Here is an 11766-nt window from a genome sequence, read left to right on the forward strand (position 1 = left end):
ATGCTTTTAGATAAAGTGTTTATGATTTTAGCCCTAGCGTGGTCGCAAATGCATCCCAAAATATCTTCATCGACCCCGCCGAAGAGCATGGATCCGGGCTGGTAGCCGCAGGATATGGCAAACTCTTTCAATTATGATATGTCCTCTTCGAAAAGTTGTTGGCCACGCAGGTGCCGAAGGTCAAAATTATTATCTTTCGAAGAGGTATCTTCAATTCCTTTTCTCTTATCAGAAGGTGTTGCGGCTATATCTTTCTCAGCAACCACATCCGATATAAGTCTGTCGATTTCCAATAGTGTGGTTGCAAGATTATCGGCTTCGGCTGCGGCGGTTTCTTCAGCATCGATAGGCATAATTGCTTTATCCGCCAAAGTATGGGGCGGGGTATGTTCAATAATCTGCATCACATTCATCATCCGTTGTCTCTTCTGTCCCCCAGCTTTCCCCTTGACAGCCGAAGTGGTTTCCTTTGACTGAAAGAAGCTAGTCAGATCTAACCTTAGAGGACTTAGCGGTGCAAATAGGATGGGTTCAGTCATTACCTTCAGAATTTCCGAAACCTCAGCGACAGAAGGCGAAGAAGGACCTATAGTCTTCTCCGACACATCTTGTACCTTCGTACCCACAGAAGATATCTTGACGAGTCTTTGTTTCTTTGGAGCCGAATCCTTCGGCTCCGATAGAGTTTTCTGTTTCTTCAAAGCTTTCTGATCCTCCTTGACTGACCGAATGGCCTGTCTATTCAGAATGTTGACAACTCTTTTCTTTTTAGCTCCTCTGGCCCCTTCATCAAGTCTCTTGTAATCAGGATACTCAAAATTCAGAGCGTCCATCACACGATTCAACCTTCGTTTTGGACGGGTGCCGAAGACAGTAGTCATCAATTGATCCTCTTTCTTCGTATAATTTCCAAGAATTTCATTGCACATCATCTCTATCAGTTCTAGCCATTCAATGCACGGTTTGCTAAACTTCTTCTAGAATTTAAACTAGTAAGGGAGTCAAACAAGTTCATACTTCTTTCCTTCTTCCTTTTTCTTCGGCATTCCCCAACCACTAGAGGGTGGAAATGTCCTGTTCGCCAAGTATTCTTGCACCAAGTCCCTGGTGCTAATGTGCTCAGCCACAACTCTAAACTCCACCTCAGCAAGTTGGCATGGGGACCCTAGCTGCATATTGCACAGAGGTCAAGTCATGCCGAAGTTTAGTTTCATGGGACTCATTACCATGGTCATGAGCTTCTCCCTTTTCTTCTCATCGGCCTTCACATAAAACCATTCATTTGTCCACCTGGTCGGGCACTTGGTGCGATAACCAATCACGAGGCCTTTGTGTCCTTCCGGTATGCAAAGTTGTAGCATCCGAAGTTCTTGTGTAGGCCGTCAGCTCTCGCCTTCGTTTGATAGTGAAGCTTGTGCACCCTACAGAACCCTTCGGCGTTGGCACTTTTTCCTTGGCTTCGAAGAGCCCAAATATACACGCTGAGCCTAACGATGGCGTTGGGGGTCAGCTGGTGTAGGTAGATTTCAAACTTTTTCAAAACCTCACCAATCATCTCATAAAGGGGGAACCGAAGTCCTGCCCTGAAGAAGCTGATGAAGACTACAACTTCATCCTCTTTCGGCTCTAGAATCGTCTCCTCTCCAGCAAAACGAACCAGTTCATCATCATCTTCTCCAAAATATCCTAGTTTCTTCATTAGAACTAAATCCTCAGCTTTAACCATGGATCTCCTGAATTCAGTATGGTTGGGCTTAGTCGGACATAGGATATTATCATCATCCTCACTTTCAGCTTCAGCCACAGTCTGTTTAGCTTCGGCATCAGTAATACCTTTGGCAATAGGTTCTTCCTGCACAACCAACCCAGAATGCCTCATCATTTCTAAGATGGGAGCTGTCTCAGTCGTTTCAGTCTCATCTTACTCTGGCCATTTTGTTGTTTAGACTCTAAGCAGACGAAGTTAGCTTCAGCGGTGAAATGCTTGTTTGAAACGTAATGCAGAAAGCTTCTGCTTCAGTGAAAATTTTCAGCAGCACAACAACACAATAGCAATGAATGATGTGGTTACTTCTCACCAACTTGTCTATTTATATAGCCATGCAGGAGAAGAAGGTGAACCGCAAAGACGTCCATACTGACGGATCGGTGGACCAATAAGTGCTGTGAGTATTTTATTCGTTTTTTTAATAACAAGCTCAGGGAAGGTGTTTTCGGACCTTCGGCATTCTAAAGCTTTTGTATTATTCGCGGATAGAGCTTGTTATGAAAAAACGATCTAGCACCGTGAAGGGGCTACTGTTGGGGTCTTCTCCGCCGAAGGTCCTCAAGACAAAGACGTCATCGAAAAAATGATTTTGAGGACTCTCTCCCTCTCGGCCAAAGGTCCTTGAGACAAATATCTTGTAGAAGCAACGATGATGATTACCGAAGCTGTCACCGAAGGGCGACAGCTTCGGCTTAGCTCAAGCCGAGGACGAAAAGACTAGTTAGTCCTTAATGATTTATGTTACAATTATGAACGAATGATAGGGTTATAAATGTACCTTTACCCGAGCTGCGTCCCATGCCTATAAATAGGTGAAAAGTACTCGTTCACGCTGGATTGTAATCGCTCTTGAATCAACACCTTCGAACAAGCCAAAGGTATCAATGTAATATAAATTTTGTTAATCTCCATGTGTACATTATGAAATACATATATGAATGAGCCAATGGATTACATTCATTATCTTTATGTATTTTTATTCATTCATTAAATGATGAAGGCATGTCCTTCATGACCTTCGTCTGAAGATCATTATATCCAAGAGAAGATAATGCTTCGGAGGACGAAGGTCCTTAATCCTTAATAATTGTGTTGCCTTGTTCTTGATTCACATCATTTGAGAACAAGTGACCAATAGGTTGCTAGCTCTTGTATTGGATGTATATGATTAGAATGCTTGGATGTGTTGAATGGAGGTGGTTGGGGTTGTATTTATATCCACCAACCACTTCCTAGTCGTTGGCTCCTTTCTGCTGATCGCGGACGGTCCGCGCCCCTGGTCCGGAATGTCTGCCCCTGTATATCAACGACTAAAATCGCAACGGTCAGTAGTAACGGCTATATCAACGGCTATTAGTGCATTTAATGCGTCGTCATATTGTCAGACAGAGCAGTCGCGGATGGTCTGGCCGTGCACCCCGGACGGTCCGCGAGGATGGTAAAAATGAATTTTACTGAACCCATCACCTTCGGGGTTTTCTGGTTTCTCAACGGTCGGACGGTCCGCGCCTGAGGTCGGACGATCCGCACTTGGTTTCAGACGGTGCTCGCTTCTCCTTCGGATAGTTCGTAGTGTAAATGACGTTTTTGCAGAGTTCTTGTCCGAGGCTCATCCTAGTGTCGCAGATGGTCCGCCGCAAGGGCCCAGACGGTCCGCGCTTAGGGGAATTTCCAAAACACTTCCCCTGTCCGGAATAATCAACGACATTCCAAAAGGTTGACCTTGAATTGATGTATATGAACTTTATGAACCTCAGAAATGATCGACTAGGCAAACTAGTTAGTCCATAAGATTTGTGATGGTCGTCAAACACCAAAATCGATTATAGGAAATAATTGAGGTCATTTCCCTTTCAGGGGTCATGCTGCCGAGGCCGCGGGTCACGCCGCCAGGGCTGAGGGAGAGGGCTGTTGGTTGGGGGAAGCACCTATGGGGAAGAAAACAAAGAGCTAATGTTGAAAACAATGGAGGAGACTCACCGGAAAAGGAACCCTCGCCGGAGCCGAGGAGAAAACCGTCGATTGACGGAGATTTGGAGGTTCGATCGACGAATCAAAAACACAGGACGAAGCCCTCGACGAGACGAACGCAGCGGTACCTTCAAATTCCGCCAACAACACACAGATTGGAATTAATTGGTCGTCGAAGTTGTTGCCGGAGTTGGAACCGCTCCGAACTTCGGCGAGCAATTCCGGGAGCTGGGAATTGAATCTAAGGAAACTGTTTTCTAATTCAGAATGTGCTTGACGAAGAGAAGTCAGGCATATATATAGGTGGGGTTCGGACAAGATGAAAATTCGAGTCAAATTCGGATTTTACTATTTATAAAATTCAGAAAAGCCTAGAAATCAATGTTTTATGCTCAAAATATTATAGATGCTTTCAACAATTTTAGAAAAATTTCTAGAAATGTTTTGGCACCTAATGAACTAAAAAAACATAATTAGAGTTTCTAGAAACATTTTAAGTACCTCAAATAAATATATTTTGGTTTCTAGAAAATAGGAAAAATATTCCAAAAAATATGAAAATTTTCTGAGAGACTCTATAAGATATATTAACATGTTTCAAACACATTTTGCACTTAGAAACATCATGCAACAGCATGAATGCAACAACCAAAGTGCCTCTAGGGCTCATTCCACTAGGTTTACGCCAATATAAAACAAAATAATTCTCCATTTTAGGGAAAAAGAGAAGGAAAGCAAAGAGAAGAGAGAGTAACACCTAAATTTGGTGGATATTAGGAAAGAAATTTTATACCCCCAAATTCAGGGTGTTACAAATCTAACGCCCTTAACCGAATCTCGCCCTCGAAATTCAAGAATAGGCTAGTACAAAAATGAGATTGGTTCATTGGTTTTTTCATAGCTTCTTCTAACTCAACTTTGACTTTGGCAACTTTAACTTGCGACTGGTTGCTTTGATCTTTAGATGTTCACGACCAACTGATACAACTCTCGAGGATCCCTTGCACTTGTGGGTTAGGACCCACTGTAAAGCCCAAATTTGGTAGAAGAAAAAAATATAATAAATAAAATAAATAAATAAACAAATATGTTTATGATAGTGTTTTGAGAATTGTTGAAACTTTTGGGAAATTATTGAGACCCTTTCCTTTTCATAACCAATTAATAGTATTAGATTAATTGAGTAACCAATAAAGAAATGAAGTAAGGTACATCTATTGCTAATGATATTGTTGTGATACATTCTATTGAAGACAAGATTTAACCCAAACCATAAATGGGGATGTGAAATAGAAAATGAGAAGAGAAAATTCATTTAAGTATAGAATTAAAATAATGGAATGGGAATAGATTAATATTGAAATTAGTAGGAATTATATTCATACACTTGGAAAGAGGAAGGTCAAAACAGGAATTTGAACTTGAGTTGGATGTTTGAAATAAAACAGAAATAAGAAAAAGAAAAGAAAAGAAAAGAAAACCAGAAAAGAAAAGAGAAAAGGAAGGGACTTGCGCTGGGCCCAATTCTCTGGCGGCCCACCCCACTCTTTCCTATGCGCGCGTGGCCTGCCCTGGCTAACAAATGGGGCCCGCTGCCCAGTCTCCCGTCGCGCGCGTGATGATGTCTGTCTCGCCCGATGACGTGTGGGACCGCCTCATCCGATTTCCCTTCAATAGAATGTGTCTTCCTCGCTGGCGCACCGGCTGTGCGAGATCCCCACAAGCCAGCGTCTCCCCCTCCCTCTGAATTCCGCGGAGCCTAGCAGCTTCATAGCCGGTATTTCCATGCCAAGTACACCTCTCGGGTAGAATAAAGGGGCTAGGCAGGGGCGTCACCGCCCTCGCTTTTCATCTCGACGCAAACAAAACGGGAGGAGAGAGAGAGAGTGGCACCGCCACCGCGAATACGTGACTTGGTCGTCGCTATGGCCTCGGTTGGCGGCCGGGGCGTTCGTTGGGGCATTATGGTGCTTGTGGTGGCTCAGTGGGCGCGATTCGTGGACCACGAGGAAGGAATTTCTCGCCGTCGTGCACACTCCGCCGCGGACCCGCCATTCTCTGTGGCCAGCAACCTCTGCCACTCACAGTCCCTGGTAAGGCCTCTGATCGAATTCTATAACCTCCTAGCGTCATGTAGAGTCGTTTGGATAAGAGTCTTAGGTCCTCGCGCGCTAGATAATTGTGCACGGCAATGGCGCCACCGTCGGATCCTGGGGGCGTCCTCGCCATCGGTGGTGGGAAGGGAGAAGAAAGCCGCTGCCCGTGGATCCGTTAATGTATGACTGCGATTAGGTGAAGGGATACCCATTCGATCAAAAGGGACCGCGACCGTCCGATTCGGATCTGGCACTCGGGACTCAATCTAGTCGTTTTAAATCCGATGCGTCCATCTCGGATCGGGTGGCCGGGATCACGTATTGTTTCGTTAAACCTAGATCTAATCTCGCACGTCCAATTTGGATCGTGCGGCTCAGATGCCCTCATACCCTTTCACGCTGAGCATTTTACATAAGAGACCTTGCCCTTTTTAGAAAACAACCCACAGTCCATAACATAGGAATCTGAGTCTGAGTACCTTTTCGTTTAAGCCCATGTGTATCTGTTTATTTAACGCGCAATCCAAATAGTTAATAGAACAAAGAAATCAATTTAGATAATAATTTTTGGTACAAAATTAATTGCAAGAACTTGTTTAATGCCTAGAAAATTCATATTAAATCCTTTTAGTTCATGCCAGTCCCTAAAATTTTGTAATAATATTGTGCATCACATAGTGTCTCTGTTTTGACATGAAAGATGTACTAAAATTTATCTCTTAACTAATCTTGTATCAAACACATAGAAACTTTGGAAATTCATAACTACCCCATTTTAACTTCGAATTGAACTGTTCTAGTTGCGTTAGCTTCATATGAATATTTACTATGCAATAACAACATTTATTATACCATGTCTCGTTCTTTTATAGTTAGATCTTTATTTAACTTATGTTGGTTAGTCTGGTTAAACTGCTTATCATCATAATATACTAGAATATGATCTATGGTCAATTTATGACTTAGATTAAAGTTGAGATAATTATTTATAGAATAACCTCTTATATGATTTATACTAACCAATTTATAATATAGTTTAGTATTTTAATCACACAGATCTTCTATAAAATCATAACTCCTTAATTGTAACTCCGATCTTAGTAGTTCTCGATCCACGATCTCGTAGCGACGAGTAGATCATTATTATGCAATTTGTTCTTATGTTTTGTGTGATGTTAATTTTGTCTATACCATGTTTGTTTGTATTGCTACGACTAGCAGTGAGGTCACGAGGATATGAAGAATCATCTTGGTAACTGGAATCTCAAGTGCCAGGCAAGTTGTGCCCTTGATCACTTCCTTTTTACCCAGTCATGTTCTTATTAATCATAATGATCTGCATAGGTTAATTTGATGGGATCCAATAGGTTTCCCTAGTTTTGACTATCTTTATACCTTGTTTTACCACTGAATTTTTGGGTAGTATATGCTATTGTTTTATGTGGTTTTGGGTATAGAGATATACATTACTCATGTTCACACTTTCGTTATCAGTTTTGTCGGGGTTTCGAGATAGGGGGGTCCCAAAGCCGACGAGTGAGTGTGCTGCGTGCCCCAGCCCAGATGGGTCGAGCGCGTGGGCGAGCGCGAAGGGGGGAGAGGCGAGGTGGCCGGAGCCGAGCGTGAGAGAGGTGGAAGTCCCGCGGCCTTCGTGTTCGTCCCGCGCCCAGGTCGGGTGCGCTTACAGTAGGGGGGTTACAAGCGTCCACGCGGGTGAGGGAAGCGAGCGGCCCCAAGAGAGCGCCTGTCCCGTCCTCGGTCCCGCGCGGCCAACCTTTCCTAAGAAGGCCCTGGTCCTCCCTTTTATAGTCGTAAGGAGAGGATCCAGGTGTACAATGGGGGGTGTAGCAGAGTGCTACGTGTCTAGCGGAGAGAGAGCTAGCGCCCTAGGTACATGCCAATGTGGCAGCCGGAGAGGTCTTGGCACCTTGCTGGCGTGATGTCGTGGCTGTCGGAGGTGTGACGGAGCCTGGCGGAGGGACAGCTGTTGGAGCGGTCGAGTCCTTGCTGACGTCGCCCTGCTTCCATAAGAGAGCTGGGGGCCGCCGTCGTCACAAAGCTTGTGGAGCGCCATCATTGCCGATCCGGCGGAGCTGGCCGGATGGGACGCCGGTCTTGTTCTCCGTGACCCGAGTCGATTCGGGGTAGGACGATGATGGTGCTTCCTGTTGACGTGGCGGGTCTGTGCCCTAGGCAGGGTGACGTGGGGGCTCCTCCGAAGCCGAGGTTGAGTCTATCTTCTGTTGCCGAGGCCGAGTCCGAGCCATGGGGTCGGGCGAGGCGGAGGTCGTTCGGCCGAGGCCAGGGCGGAGTCCGAGCCCTGGGGTCGGGCGAGGCGGAGTTTCGTCGTCTTCCGGGTCTTAGCCCGAGTCCGAGCCCTGGGGTCGGGCGAGGCGGAGGTCGTTCGGCCGAGGCCAGGGCGGAGTCCGAGCCCTGGGGTCGGGTGAGGCGGAGTTTCGTCGTCTTCCGGGTCTTAGCCCGAGTCCGAGCCCTGGGGTCGGGCGGAGCGGAGTTCGCCGTCTTCCGGGTCTTAGCCCGAGTCCGAGCCCTGGGGTCGGGTGGAGCGGAGTTCACCGTCTTCTGGGTCTTAGCCCGAGTCCGAGCCCTGGGGTCGGGCGGAGCGGAGTTCGCCGTCTTCCGGGTCTTAGCCCGAGTCCGAGCCCTGGGGTCGGGCGGAGCGGAGTTCGCCGTCTTCCGGGTCTTAGCCCGAGTCCGAGCCCTGGGGTCGGGCGGAGCGGAGTTCGCCGTGGCGCCTTTGGCAAGGCCTGACTGTCTGTCAGACTCACTCTGTCGAGTGGCACCGCAGTCGGAGTGGCGCAGGCGGCGCTGTCCTTCTGTCAGACTGGTCAGTGGAGCGGTGGAGTGACGGCGGTCACGTCGGCTCTGCCGGGGGGGGGCGCGTGTCAGGATAAAGGTGTCAGACCACCTTTGCGTTAAATGCTCCTGCAACTCGGTCAGTCGGTGTGGCGATTTAGTCAGGGTTGCTTCTGAGCGAAGCCAAGGCCTCGGGCGAGCCGGTGATGTGTCCGCCGTAAAAAGGGGGGCCTCGGGCGAGACGGAAGTCTCTCGAGGTCGGCTGCCCTTGGCCGAGGCTAGGCTCGGGTGAAGCGTGATCGAGTCACTCGTGTGGACTGATCCCTGACTTAATCGTACCCATCAGGCCTTTGCAGCTTTATGCTGATGGGGGTTACCAGCTGAGAATTAGGCGTCTTGAGGGTACCCCTAATTATGGTCCCCGACAGTAGCCCCCGAGCCTCGAAGGGAGTGTTAGCACTCGCTTGGAGGCTTTCGTCGCACTTTTTTGCAAGGGGACCAGCCTTTCTCGGTTGCATTTTGTTCCGGTGGGTGCGCGCGAGCGCACCCGCCGGGTGTAGCCCCCGAGGCCTCGGAGGAGTGGTTACACTCCTTCGAGGTCTTAATACCTTGCGTAATGCTTCGGCTGGTCTGGTCGTTCCCTCATGCGAACTGGCCGTAGCCCGGGTGCACGGTCGGGGCCCAAGCTCTCGAGCTGGTATGTTGACGCTGTCAACGGTTTGGCCGGAGCCGGTTTTTGCGAGAGCAGCACCCGAGCCTCTGCACAGGGCGAGAGGACGATCAGGGACAGACTCGACTTTTTACATACGCCCCTACATCGCCTTTCCGCAAGGAGGAGGGGGGAGTGCGCCATGTTACCCTCGATGGGCACCGAACATGGTGTCTCCGGTGAGCTGCAAGCGGGTAATCCGAGTGGACATCCGTGCCCCGTTCGTTGGGGGTCGGCTAGGGGCCCAGAGGCACGCCCAAAAGTACCTGCGGGTGATTTGCCGGACCCGGTCCCCTGGCGACGGGGTCCGAGGGCTCGATGCCTCCCTCCGATGGGATTCCGTTACAAGATCGTTCCCGCTGGTCTGGAAATGTCCTAGGGTACCTCGGGAGCGCAGCCCGAGCCTCGGTTATGTATCGAACGTACCCCTGGTCATCCCTCGCTCGGTGTCTGAGGCGACTGTGAACCCTTCGGGGGCCAGCCTTCGAACCCCTGATCAGTAATGGGCGCGGAGCCCGAGTAGCCTGAGGCGGCCATGGAACCCTTCGGGGGGCTGGCCTTCGAACCCCTGACCAGTAGTGGGTGTCGGGCCCACGCGATCTGAGGCGACTGTTGAACCCTTCGGAGGGCCAGTCTTCGAACCCCTGATCAGTAGGGGGGGGCTCGGAGCCCGGTTCCTTCGCGGAGAAGGATCCTTTTCGGGGTATCCCCCTTTCCCGGTCCCTGTTGCAAGAGATAGAGAAAGAGGAAAAAGGAAAAGGAAACGAAATCGAACGACGTGGCGTACCTCTTTTTGACGCGGTTATTACGGCGAAGGCGAAGCGTCGCGCGCTTCTCCCGCCAGAGGCGCCGCGTGTCCCGCCGCGGAGTTAATGCGACGGGGCGAGTGGTTGGCGGGGCGGCCGTTGCGCGTGCGCGATCCGTTCGAGGAACGGGTCACGGGTGCACCGTCTTCACGCCGTGGGAGGAGGCTCTCTTGCTGTCCCAGGATGAGACGTGAGCCTGGCTGACGACGTGTCTGCTGCGCCCGCCCGCCTGCCACCGCCATTACTGCCGGCCCACTTTCGGTCGCTTTGACCAACGCGCCAGGCTGGCGCTGCTGGGTCGCGCGCCGGGTCGCCTCGAGTCGCGGCATAGGCTCCGCAACCGAAGAGGCACGACGGTGGCACAAGTGGCGGTGCGGTCGCTTGCATGCAGCAACTGGCGCGCCGGTTGCTTGACGCGTGGGCCTGGGCTTCCAAGCTGGCGTGTCAGAAGTCGGAGAAGCACGTCCACCTGGCGCGGTTGCATGCCGCCTACATGGCTGCCCGCCCCTTCCGCCCGTTGGTCTGGGCAAAAGTGGGGGGTCACTCGTAACCGCTGGGCGGTCGTGCGCACCACGCGCGGCGGTTTGGCCTCTTCTGCCCTGAGCTGGTTTGCATGACATGCGGGACCCAGCCCCCGAGTCGCAGGGGAGGGCCTTGGAGCGTGTTGGAGAAGACTCAGCCCGCGGCGTCTGGGGGCGCACGTAGGGAGAGTTGCCTTTAAAAGGAGGGAGACTCCTTTCGGAAGGCAACCATGTCTTCTTCCTCCCTTATGCGTCGTGTCTTTCCATCTTCCAAGCCCCCGGATGGGGGGTATCCGCCGCCTTTCCGCCTCCTCGTTGGAGGAACGCAACCCCATGGGAGTTGGTACCTCTCAGCCATCGTTCGGCTTCAAGGATTTTCATCACGCAGCCTGGCCACACCCCGCCACCGGCGGTCACTCAAGATGGTGACCTCCAGTTCGACGGTGGGGAAAGCGGGCCAGGCCGCGGCCTCTACTTCTCCCTCGGCCTCAAGGATTTTCGTCATCCAGGCCAAGATGGAAGATGAGGCGAGTCGGGGGGTCGCCCCCGCGTGGGTTGGCTGCCTTTTTCTTCCCCCCGCGCCTGGGGGAGAATGGCGTCCTTGAGTCCCACGGGGACTTCCTCCAGCCATGCCGGGATAGGTAGGGCGCCAGCGGCCCTGGGTCTCCGTCTCCCTGCCTGAATGGCTGGTTCTCGTCCTCAGCGGGGGGGAGCCCTCCTGTCGCGACACCTGCCCCAAAGCTGCTGCCTAAGCCGCTTCGCTGCCCAGGGCGGGGGTGGTTGTCGTCGTGGTTAGAACGGGCGGCAGTGAGCCGCTCATCGTTCCTCTGTTACTCCGCAGGCCTTCCCCCTCGGAGTGGGGTTGTTCGTACCTGCGGAGGGGAACCGGAGTTCCGTTTGTGATGGCATCTCGAATGCCGGTGAGTTTGTCCATTGCGGCTGTCGGGGCCTGAACATGTATGTAATTTCGGCACGGAGCCGTGTTTTTTCCTCATTTTCGAGCGCTAAGTCTCGCCTGTTGATTATCTGAACCGCTTTACCAAGCATGAGTCGCCCCGTGTCAAGGTGACGAGTGAGGTAT

Source organism: Zea mays, chromosome 3, assembly GCF_902167145.1.
Source record: "Zea mays cultivar B73 chromosome 3, Zm-B73-REFERENCE-NAM-5.0, whole genome shotgun sequence".
Classification (NCBI taxonomy): domain Eukaryota; kingdom Viridiplantae; phylum Streptophyta; class Magnoliopsida; order Poales; family Poaceae; genus Zea; species Zea mays.